Consider the following 12777-nt stretch of genomic DNA (forward strand, 5'->3'; position numbering starts at 1 on the left):
TTGAGAGAGGTTAGCATCTATGAATATTCTATTCAAAGCTGGATTTGGGAAAAAGCTGTAAAATACAGCCAGAAACCAGCTCTGCAGTATAACTGGATCTGATACTCTGAGAAAACACAAGAGGATGTTCCCCAGCCTCATAGGGTCAATGAAACCAGGGTTCACCAAGGTGCATAGACATTGTTCCATATGTCAGACCAGAGCCAGATCTCAGTCCTCCTCCCAGTCCCTGGCTTGCTCTTGCCCAAGCTGTACCATCTCTCACTAAGCCTGTACCACTTCCACCATCCCAGAGGTGTGGCTCTCGTTCAGGGAAAAGGGCACAAGATTTCACCTCCTACACCCCTCTGATTAATCATTATATTTTCCCCTAACCTCCTTCCTGGAAATGATTGCCTAGGAATCATGTCGAATTGCTGAAATTTCCAGTTCTTCCTTCACCTTCCTGTAAAAACAGACAAAAAACCCAAACCAAAACGCTTGAAGCCCATGCCCAGGGTGGAAAACATCAAACTAAATGGTTAAAATTTAACAAAATTATTGGTGCCTAAGAACAGGACCTCATAAGAAAGAGTACTAAGGAGCCTCACACATCATTGAAGTATATCCAGGTTTCAGCTGCACTGGAAAAGTCATTTTGAATTGCTAGTACTGTGCAATGGCTTGTAAAGCAAAGGAAGAAAGACTGTCATTGCTGCACGTGAAACCGCTATATCGGGATAAGCTCCATTTGGCAGAGAGCAGCCATGCAACGGGTGACCTTGCCAGAAATTTGGTGGCATAACTGGAGCCAGGTTTAAAGACCCTTCCAGGAGACAAGGGGAATATCAGCTGTATCAGGGACCTTGGCTTGGATGAAGCTTCTATTGACCACACATTGATATCTCCTGCTGAGATTTACAGAGGCTACTGAATGGATTCATTGCTGGCTGGCAGGAGTATGAATACACTCTTCAGTCCTGCAGCCACCTTCAGCCCTTCTGACTTGTGTGCTTTGTGGTATTTTGGCATAATTTGGGAGACAACTGGGATCTGGGAAAGATCTGAGCAGTTTTCACACATGCTAAGAGAGGTGAATTATGCTTTTCTCCATTTCTCTTTTGCTTTCACACACAGAGAAGGAGTACTGTCTTTGTTTCACCTGGATGTCTTTTATACTGTTATCTGCACTTTAAAACACATTCAGAAGAAACAAAGAATGCAAAGCCTTCATAAGATACTATCAAATAAATACATCTCCTGTGGAATGGATGCTTCCAGACTGCATAAAATATCTTCTGCCTTTTCAGCATTCTTAGAAATTTTAAAAGGCATCTGTGCAACAGAAGAATAAGTAATACAGCCTATTTCATTACATAGCAGAAAGTAACAAATTTCTAGACATGCTTAAGTCAGTAACAATGAGGATTTATTTTTTTTTTTTAAGAAAGGCCTTTTCACTTTAAAAATTCAGGATAAAATAGTTCTTTAAAGCATTGACATAATGCAGCTTTGTGATCTCAGATTAAGAAAAATGTTCTGTTCTGGGCAATTTTTGATACATATCCATTTTGGAGCCCTCTTCTGCAGCTCTCAGCCTACCTACACAGCTTCACCCAGTGTGATGGGGAAAAGGGCTTGTTTCCACATGGAAACATCTCTTGATCGCTCCAGACCTGAGTCAGAGGTTGAACTCTGAGCCAGTCTAAGCACCCCAGTTCCTGGCAGCCCAGGAGGAAGTAAAGATTTGAAGGACTCGGAGACATGCCATGGTGCTCTCTCGGTCATGATTTGCTTGGATCAGTCTGGCCTGAAACCAAGTTCAGTGCACAAATGACTCCTCCAATGTGACCAGTTGTGTCCTCTGAGGTCCCAGATGGCCCAAGGCTCAGCTTTTGCTGCAGTGCTTTGCTTTCCCAAGCTGTCCTCCTGCTCTTCCCCAGCTCTGGGATGTCATAACTTACCCCCAAAGAAGAGGGGGAGCAAGGATGGAGAGGGAGACGAGTGATGGAGTGCCACAACGAAAGTCCATGCTGGAAGGACAGCCTTGGCAAGCGTCACACCCAAAGGGAAAAGCCTGGGCTGTGAGGAGCAGGGAAGCTCTGTCTGCTGTCACCCCCTGCCCGAGCCAGCACTGGGGTGGGGGGAGAGGCAGTCAGTGCTGCCTGGAAGCATTTTAACTTGCAACAGGCCAGCTGCTGCTGAGGATAGAACATCAACCACTGCTTGGAAAGGATTAATGTGCAGTAAGGCACGAGCTCGGGATGCAGACCTGTGGTGCCTGACCTCGTGCCAGGGCAGAGCCTGGGCTCCATCGGTTATAGGCATGTCTGTGTGGACAGGATGACGATAGGTGAGCCGCTGGCTGCAGTTGGTGTGGCAGTCCCTACGGCCCTGTGTTTTCCTAGCTAATATTTAGTTGAGAGGCCTCCAAGGAAAACCCATGGGACGCTGGTGCTGGTGATTCAATAAGTGTCATTCTTCCCTCTGACTCAGTGCGAAACCATTTCCCATAAATGGGGTTAACAAGTACTCGATGGCTGGAGAGAGCTGCCTTTTCGGCCAGACATAAAAAACAGAAGTCCTGAACAGTAGTGTGAAAAACATTTGTAACTACAGCAAAGTAAAGGGATTTTCCTAGTTCAGTATAAACAAATGGGTTCACTTCTGCACATTTTGTTAAAGCAGTATCAGGCCCATTTTCCATTGAGAGCATGCCAGCTTTAGCGCAAAGCTAGTCCTGGGTTAGGGTGAAAATGACTTTTTTATTATGTACGAACAAGGTGATATTTTCGTCTGGGTTTTGTTCTGCTGCGAGGGATGTGAGGTCAGGCAGTGAAGAGGAGCCGCTGCACCCAGCGCACGAAGGGAGCGATGGTGAGGGGCAAGGACCACCCCAGCGAGGCTCTGTCCAGCTGGGCGCCTTAGCCAGGGGTTTGCTGGGCAGGTGTTTGAAATAACGCCCCGGTAAATGCCACCAGTGCCACCGCCAAGCTGAGTGGTGACACTGAGCCAGTGTGCCGAGGTCCCCAGCAGCCGGGGACGTGCACAGCTACACTGGGCTGCCCCAGCAGAGTTGTGTTTTGCTGGCAATAAGCAGAGCTAACATGCAGTCCTGGGGTTTCACTATTCTTAGGGATGCAGATTCTTCCCACTAGCCAAAAATAAATAAATAGATAAATAAATAAATAAGAAAAAAGGCAGGTTTAATGGGGAAAAAAATGTAATTTGGGGTGTATCTAAATCAGAAAGTTGTAGCAAAGACATCTCATAAAATCCAAGTTAAAGGTAGGTACAAGCTGCGCTGCGCAGTGCTGGCCAGGACTTGGGCACAGTCCTCACACCTGCCCAAACCAAGCAGCTGCAGAAACTTATCACCGTAACCCAGTGCTCCTCTCCCTTCCCTCCTGTTTGTCTGCTCTTGCTGTGTCCCATGTGCAATTTCTGTATAAGCTCTTTAGAAACACAGCTCATGATTTCACTTTCATTTCTGTGTGTGGCTATCGTTATTAATACATGTTTAAGATTTCTTAAACATGCAGTGATAAGAAAATGGACAGCTAATGCACATCTGTCAGAAGCCAGAACTTGTCTCAATACCGTATGACAGACGAAGAAACTGGTGCTCTGACAGAAGGGATGCTGTGGCATTACTCAACTCATTCTGCACCACAGCATTGGTAATGCTCATTTCTAGTAATCTGCTAGCAGGCTATGCAAAAACATGACCATTACTCACTATCCTCTGGACTTCACATGGCATAGAATCAACAGCCCTGGAGAGACCCATGCTCCCCAGCCATGTGTGGTTCCAGTCAAGATCAGTGCAGGTGCCCAGCACCTCTGGAAATCCAGTGCTTTGTTTTGTCCTTGCAGTCCAAAAAACCACCATTCCCTTCTTCCAATTTCACATTATACAGCAGCTTAGAAACCCTCACTGGCTTTTTTTCAAAACGTTTAGATGTTCCTTTAGTTCTGTTCTCACTTCCTGCAAAGGGAGCCCTGAACAGTCATGCTGGAGAGTTTGAAAGGAACTGATCTACTCAAAGAGGCTAAATTATTTGGTTACAGGCAGTCTTTAGAAGTTGTTGTTAATCACAGTTATTTCTTCCTGTTGAGCTTTATTTAATTGCTATTTGATTTCACCCCTAGGTGCACTCAAAGGCATTTAAAAGAGACTGGGGAAAAAGTCACACTTGCAAGAAGCCATTGTCTATCCTTCAGGGAATACTTACACTGCGATGCAATTCAAGGGCAAGACACCTAAATTTAAGTGTCTTGAGAAGTAGGTGCCTCAAATCCCATTACAGATGGAGTTTAGAGGGTGACTCACTTACTGTAAACAGCCTGCAGCTGTGCAGCTGAATCACCGGGCAGCTTTTGCAGGCACTTTGGGCAGGGTATGGAGCATACATTTTTGGTGCTTTGGGGTTTTCCCTTTGCCCGCTTGCTGCTTCTGCTGTGTATGGAGATGGTCACCTGCCTTGTGCACTGTGCACAGCTGGTGGGGCTACATGAGGTCAGGAGGGGGATGTCCCCCCAGGCACCCACATTTCTACCCACATACCCTGGCTCCCAGGCCCCGCTGCCATAAAACTGCCTTCACCATTCAGTAGAAGAACATTTGGCGCTGGCTTTTGAAAAGCTCAGTTTATCCTCTGACACTTGTACAAGCATCTGCCACTTTGCAGATGGTGCTGATGTATTATTTTTTTATTTATATACAGATAGCCATAATTTATTATTTTCAAATATCGGCTTTTTATAATTTTGTCAAGAAAATATCTCCTCTAACGCATTTTGGTTTTTTTTCTTTCCCATTTTGTGTGGTGATACAGCCACCCCTTTGCTCTGCCATCCATTAGTGCCTCACTGGATCTCTTATGGGACTGGGTGTGTGGGACAACACTTTTCTGATTTGCTTGCCACTTCCAACGGGGATCTCATTTCCTAGTTTAACTGGTGCTGTACAGAGCGCAACTGGAAGGTTAAATTTAATCAGAGCGCACAGACTTTTGCACATATTTCACAGATACGTAAATGCCTCTTCTGTTCTCTCCTGCTTCTGCCTGTGCTGACAGACGCTGCCCTTCAGGTAGAGCTGCATGATGCCCACACACAAACAGTGTTGCAATCCCCACGTGTTTTTAGGAAACACGGTCTTTGCTGAAGGCATGAATGCTTCAGAGGTAATGCAGATTGCTGCTGAACAGAGATGCACTAATGAGGAGCTGCTGATAGGTCTCCCCCTTCTGTGCCGGGTGTTTCTCTTCCAACAAAACTGAGAGTGCATCAAAGGCAAGTGTCTCATTTCCCTGTGAAGGATTTAACAACAACCCACATCCAGACGTTTACACTAATGAGCACATTCTCAGAATTTCCTGATTAAAACTGGTTTTTTCTTCCTACTTAGATGGTCAAAGTGATCCAGGATGCAACTGAAAATATATTAGGGATTCATATGAGAAAGATGGGGGGCTATGGAGACGCTTTGGAAATAAACAGCTTGAGATAGAGTGGTGCTGAAAGCCATCCTCCCTCCTGTTTTGCTGAGCTCCACCTTTCCCATTACACCATGGGGCAGCGCTGCTCCGGGGAGCTAAGCCCCATGAGACTGGCTCCGAATTGGAGCTGCAGGCAGGGATGCTGGGCAGGTGTCCCTGCATCCTTTGGCACTTGGCAAATGCTGTACAAGCCCCTTGTCCCAGCTGGGTTTCAAACTCATCCCTCTACCCCTCTCCAAAGTGCAGCCTGCAGCAGCCCCAGGAACAGGGGTGCAGACAGCATTTCCTCGGGTATAGACCTTTAATATTGGGTTACTGCCTGGACTGCGTTCATAAATGTACATTTATACCTCCAACAATTTCATTTGATTTCAGGTTCATCAGACCTAGAATCAAAGCTTAGTTTTATAGGAATATTTGGTTGTTATACATTTAACTAAGCAGTAATGATATCTTTGGGTAGATTTACAAGCAAACACCTGAAGCCCTTTTATAGTTGAAGACATTAATGAAATCAGAGTTGCTAGCAAGAACCATAAGCAGAAGGAAATCATCAGGGGAAAGAAATTGCATTTGTGGGTGTCTCTCTGACAGCAGTATAATGCCCGTACATGTAATCAAAGTTTAGCAGCCTGCTGTTTCCCAGATCGCATATGCAAATGCCACTGAAGCTCGCAGCCTGCAGCTAGGCTATATACCCTTCCTCCTGGCTGTGGCAAGGCAGGGCCCCAGCAACTGGGATCCTATAAAGTAACCCCACGTGCATCACACACAGGAGTCCACATTCAACCAGCCTCATAAACAACAGGCAGAGGAACACATTTACAAGGAAGAGGAACGTACAAAATGTGCTACAGCAGTTGAGTGCATGTAGATAAAACAGTGACCACCGGGTAAATAGCTATTACCTTTGACATACGGCTGCATAAAGACCTTCCTAAATAGCCAATAGCTCTGCTTTACCTAAAAACAGCAAACAGGGCTGCACGCTGATGATATCTGCCTGTAAAGAACATTTATTTAGTTCATGCCTCAGGTAAATTGCACAACATCCTTCATTGTATTCTATTAAATAAGTCAGCATGGTTATGACATTTCCATTTTGCAACACCATAGTCATGATTGTTTAATAGGAAGTAATGGGTTATTTTACTTTGCAACACGATGTTGACAGCACTGATTTTATAACACACCTCAGGTGTTCTTTTCTTGTTTGGAGAAGGGGGGGGAAATGGACTTAACTTGGCTTGAAATCTGCATTGGCTTCTTGATTTGGAAAAATGCCTAAGAGAGATTCAAAAGAAATTACCGGTCAATTTTCTTTTGTGACACTATTTAAACACAGATCTCAATCCAGAACTGATATCCTCACGGTTATTACTAAAATGCTGACTGTCTCCCCTGGGGCCAGGCATTCAGACCAGGGTGACAATGCTACCACGGTAATCACAGTGACACATACATACAGTACTTTCCCATGACCTCTAACATTTCTTTTCATCCTGAAGAATACTCAGACTTGCAGCCGCTCCTCAGAACACCAGCTCAGCCAGATGTTTTGATTTAACCTTCAGTGTCCAAAACAGTGCCAACTTCACAAAACATCTGATACCAACAAGCTCCTTTCACTTAAAACCAGAAATTAAACAAAAGTTAATGGGTTAATTACCTACACAATCCTTATCAAAATGAAATACAATAAATAATCCCCCAATTTCAGAAAGCCCACTAGGGTAGTGAGTCTATGTTCTAACTTATGAAGACAAGATGTGTAAATGTGCAAGGAATTTGGCTGTGATAAATGCCTCTCAAACAGGCAGCTCTGGAGGTGACACTTGCAGCATCCCTCCCACTGACAAGCAGGCTCCAAATCCTGGCTCCTCCTTTGGGACAAGAACAAGGGACAGGGGATGAGGGACAGGGAATGGGGGCAGTGAGGAAACATGCTCCGCTTCCATCGTACCAGCAGCATTTAAACCCACAGGGACACCTCCCACAGCAAACCCATCTTTAATTGACAATATCCACTAAATGTAAGATTAGAAAAATCAGTAAGTTAATAAGATGACAGCTTTCTCTGATAGCAATGGCAGCACTAAGGCATCGCTGGAGCTGGTCTGACTGCGACTGTTCAGCACATACCAAAACCACAGTAAACTTCCTTAAACCATCAAGCACCCTAGCTCCACCGCTGTTGAGTTTCTTGTTGATGCAAAAGTTACAGAACTCTCTTGCTGCTTATGGTAACTGTAACTTTCTCTTTTAAACATGCAGAAAAGAAAGAGTCATAACTCTTTTTTATGAAATCATCTAAGTTACAACACTTACAATGCCGATACAACTTTTAGTATAATCTATGGAACACCATCACGAAGGCTGATGGATATGTAGCATACATCTTCGGAAAAGCAAAATTAATCAGGATACTGATCATGGCATGTTTAAAACATATACTTGTTATTTCTTTATCTTGAACCTGGAGCTGAAAATCATAAATGTGTCATGAGAGTCCTCAGCTCAGTATTATTTTCTGATGACATCTGTAAATGAAAGATAAATTATGCCTTATTACCATGTGAGTACAATCTTCTAAAATGCCCCAACTCAATACTAAATTATAAATTATTTTTGTAGGTAAAGAATTGTGTTAACATGTAGAATTCTCAGCAGAAAAAAAATGTTTCCAGAACAAATAATGTTTTGCAACTCTTCATTTAGCTATACAGTGTTTTCTAATATTTTTAAAATTAAAATCATATCTAAACAACATTTTTAAGCAATACTCTTTATATACTGCTGTTCCTACAGAGCTAATTCTAAAATGTAGATTTCCATGATGTGGAAAAAAAAAAAAAGTGTCTTTCTTTTAGTTAAATCTGCTGTTAGTTTAGTTAGTTAATTTAGTTAAATCTTTTTAGTTAAATCAACCACCCCGACATCTGCTGGAAAAGCAGCATGGCAAGCTGTAGGCAATCCAGGGGACCTGGAGTGCATTGAGGATACCTTCTTAAGCCAGGTAATAGACAGCCCTGCCAGAGGGGATGCGATACTGGACCTGCTGGTCACCAACACAAGTGACCTAATCAAGATTGAGGCAGCCTGAGCTGCAGGGATCACGAACTGGTGGAGTGTGCAGTCCTGAGGGATATGGGTCAAGTGAAGAGTGAAGTCAGAACCCTGAATCTTAGGAAAGCAAAATTCCAGCTGTTCAAGGAGTTAGTCAACAGGACCCCCTGGAACACTGCCCACATGGACAAAGGAGCAGAACAGAGCTGGCAGATCTTTGATGATACTTTCCATAGAGTGCAAGAGCTCTCGATCCCCAGGTGTAAGAAATCAGGAAAGGAAGGCAAGAGACTGGCATGGCTGAGTCAAGACCTGCTGGTCAAACTAAAAGGCAAGAAGGAAACGCACAGGCAGTGGAAACAGGGACAGGTATCCTGAGAAGAGTATAGGGACGCTGCTCAGTTGTGTAGGGGTGGGGTCAGGGGGGCCACAGTGTGGGTGGAGCTGAACTTGGCAAAGGATGCAAAGAATAATGAGATGGGCTTCCACAGGTATGTCAGCCAGAAAAGGAAGGTCAAAGAAAGCATACCTCCCACACCGTAACCAAGACTGGCAAACTGGTAACAATGGATGAGGAGAAGGCTGAGGTAACCAACAAAATTTTTGCCTCAGTCTTCACTGGCAACCTCTCTTCCCACACCTCTCAAGTGGGTGGACCACAAGACAGGGACTGGAGGAGCAAAGTCCCTCCCTCTGCAAGAGATGAGGTCCAAGACCACCTGAAGAACCCGAACATACTTATGTCTATGGGACCTGACAAGACGCATCCCAGAGTCCTGAGGGAACTGGCTGATGTAGCTGCCAAGCCATTCTCCATGATATCTGAGAATCAGTAAAAAATCTGAGAGTCAGGTAAAGTCCCTGGTGACTGGAAAAAGGGAAACATTGCACCCATGTTTAAAAGGGGTAGAAAGGAGAACCCTGGGAGGTACCAACCTGTCAGCCTCACATCTGTGCCTAGGAAAAGCATGGAACAAATCCTCCTAGAAGCTATGGCAAGGCACATGGACAACAGAGAGGCAATTCGAGGCAGCCAGCATGGCTTCACCGAGGGCAAGTCCTGCCTGACCAACCCAGCGGCCTTTTATGATGGAGTGACTACATCAGTGGACAAGGGAAGAGTGACTGATGTCACCTATCTGGACTTCTGTGAGGCCTTTGACATGGTCCCCCCACAACATTCTTCTCCCTTAATTGGAGAGAGATGGATTTGATGGGTGGACTCTTCGGTGGATGAGGAATTGGTTGGTCACATCCAGAGGGCGGTGGTCAACTGCTCAACGTTCAGACAGAGACCAGTGACAAACAGTGTCCCTTGGGGTCCATACTGGGACCAGTACCATTTAATATCTTCATCAATGGCATAGTGGGATCAAGTGCACCCTCAGCGCGTTTACGGATAACACCAAGCTGAGTGGTGCAGTTGTCACACCTGAGGGAAAGGGATGCCATCCAGAGAGACCTGGACAAGCTCAAGTGGGCCTGTGTGGACCTCATGAGGTTCAACAAGGCCAAGTGCAAGGTCCTGCACGTGGGTTGGTGCAACCCCAGGTATAAACACAGGCTGGCAGATGAAGGGATTGAAAGCAGCCCTGCTGAGAAGGACTTGGGGGTACTGATGAAAAGCTGGACAGGAGCTGGCAGTGTGCACTCACAGCCCGGAAGGCCAACTGTGTCCTGGGCTGCATAAAAAGGAGTGTGGCCAACAGGTCAAGAGAGGTGATTCTGCCCCTCTGCTCTGCTCTGGTGAGGCCTCACCTGGAGTACCACAACCAGCTCCAGGGGCCCCAGCTCCAGGGGCCTCAGCACAGGCTTTGGGGGGGGGGGGGGGGGGGGGGGGGGGAGTCAGCAGGAGAAACTGTACTTACATTACGAATAAAGTGATTTAGTGTTTTTTGGGGTTTTTTTCTATTGGGAAAACAATTAGGAAAAACCCAATTAGTGCACCATTAAAATTTCATGGAGGAAATCACACTATGTCACAAGTTACTTTGCAAAAGAAAACCTAAGAAATGCAGCGTAAGCTGCGTGAGCCATATCATTACACCCAGTGCAATGCATTGTGACCCCAGTTCATTAGAGAGCAGAAGTGGATGGTAAAGTCCTTGCACATACAAAACGGTTCAGCATGTATGTAACAACTCTTAAATCATAAGTCATATGTATAAGGATAATATCAAACGTCTTTAGGTCATGCTTACGACCTCAGCGTGTTTCACAGAATAAGACTTTTCAGCATCTTCACTTCTAGCGGGGGGTGGGTAGGTGCTGGAGTGTACAAGAAACGTGGGTGGCCATGAAGAGGTTAAGGCCTGGAACAGCTTTTGTTTGGGGTGGGGTTTTTTTTCAGCAGAGCTATTTGGGCCTTGTGACTCACTTAAGGACTATGTTACGGCTTGATTCTCTTCCACATTTCTTAAGTATATTCTACATTAAACATGAACTAAAATAGAGAAGCAACTTACCATAGAAATGGTGAGGGCTGCAAGCTGAAAGTAGGAGAAAAGTATTATTTTCAATCATGCCAAGTCCTGCCTACACCTCTGGAGTTTACCTGAGTTCAAGCTAAAAGGAGACTCGAAATCCATCGCTGAGGAATAAAATACCCTGAAGAAAAAAAAAAAAAAAAAAAAGCCTTCCTCACGGGCTTTTTTAGCACTTCCACAGGGACCAGCTTCTCAGGTGTTAATTCAGGGCCTGGGAAGGGGCTAAAGCAATAGCCCCTTACAAATGAAATTGTGGGAAGGGTTTAGAAGTGCTGGGGAGAGAGATGGGTAGAGGCAGGAACCTTGGTTAAGAAGAGGATGTCCATGAGGACAGGAACGTGTTGGGCAGCCAAGAGCTGGGGAGGGTGGGGATGCACTCAGAAATCTTCAGCTGGGCTGGTTTCATGCTGAGGGCACTGTGGACTGTTGTGTCAGACTGAGATTAAATGAGATTTAATTAACATTGCTTGTTGCTGAACAAAACACAACTGCCCTACACAGCCATAGTTTCATTGAAATGTACATCAAGAGGCGAGATTAATGTTTCTTATCGCTAAAATCAGTGCTGTTCTTTACCTTGTTTATTTTCACTCAGCTTAGAAAAAGTAAAATAGCATGGTATCCAGAAATGAGACTGGGGACAATCACTGAAGAACTAGGTCTTTAAACATGTTTTTATATCTTGCTATACTTTTACACGTTCTTTAAGTATTTCTTTACCACACTGATCAATGTGTTCCAGTAACATCCCTATTGGTTACAAAAATCATGTCCATGAATATAGTAATGACACAATAATCAAGACAATAAAATATAGTTACAGTTAGTCTTGGGCCTCATAACTAATTAAAAATAATTAATCAGGCACTACAGACATTCTGACTTTAAAAAAAAAAAAATGTTATTCTTGCCATTCGGTTCAGAGGGTCCCAGAAGATGATGAAGGGAATGAAGTACCACCAACTAGATGTCTCCTCCAAATATTAGTCCAAACCGTCCTCAAAAGGAAGCAAAAATGTCTTGTGTGGTTGATTGCCCTGGGAGGGAAAGAAGCCAGAGCTGCCCAAAAGCAGCTTGTGTCTTCTGCAGGAGATTCATCGCATTCCCATGTGACTTGCTCTCTGGGTACTCATAAACAGCTCATTTTATGGAGTTTTATTGAAATATGAGCCTGCAGCTCCTTCAGGGAATACATTGTTTGGCTGTTTCTGAGGCTCTATCAGGAATGAAATCTGAGCAGTGGTCTCCATCACGCCAAACTGTGTCCGTGTTACATCAATGCAACTGCAACGAAACAGCGCAGCAAGAGTTGTAGTGTCCGAGTTAAGGCTTTGGGAGAGGTGTGTGTCATTGCAGGGGGAGTGAGGGGGCTCTTGTATTTCCCAGAGGATAAATGGTGTCCATGGGGCAAGAGGGAAACTTGTTCTGGCATTTGAAAACCCTCAGCAGGGAATAATGGCATGTGGTTGACGTGTGTGCGAATACACAATTCACATTGCTGTTGTGATCCCAGGAAATGAAGGAAAGGTGAGTTCCCCAGCTGATGCATTCTTTGCTCATGTCCAAAACAAAGTGAATGGGAATTTAATGTACAAGTACTTCCCTCAGAAGTGATCAAAGAAGTAATTGAATTAAGCAGACAAACAGCAACGACAGCCCTCTAAGCCCAAATGTGTCTTGATAAAAGAGCAAGTACTGATAATGCATGAGCTGTGATAAAACTGATTAGGCTGCTGACTGGG

This window comes from Falco cherrug, chromosome 6 (genome assembly GCF_023634085.1).
Source record: "Falco cherrug isolate bFalChe1 chromosome 6, bFalChe1.pri, whole genome shotgun sequence".
Taxonomy (NCBI): Eukaryota; Metazoa; Chordata; class Aves; order Falconiformes; family Falconidae; genus Falco; species Falco cherrug.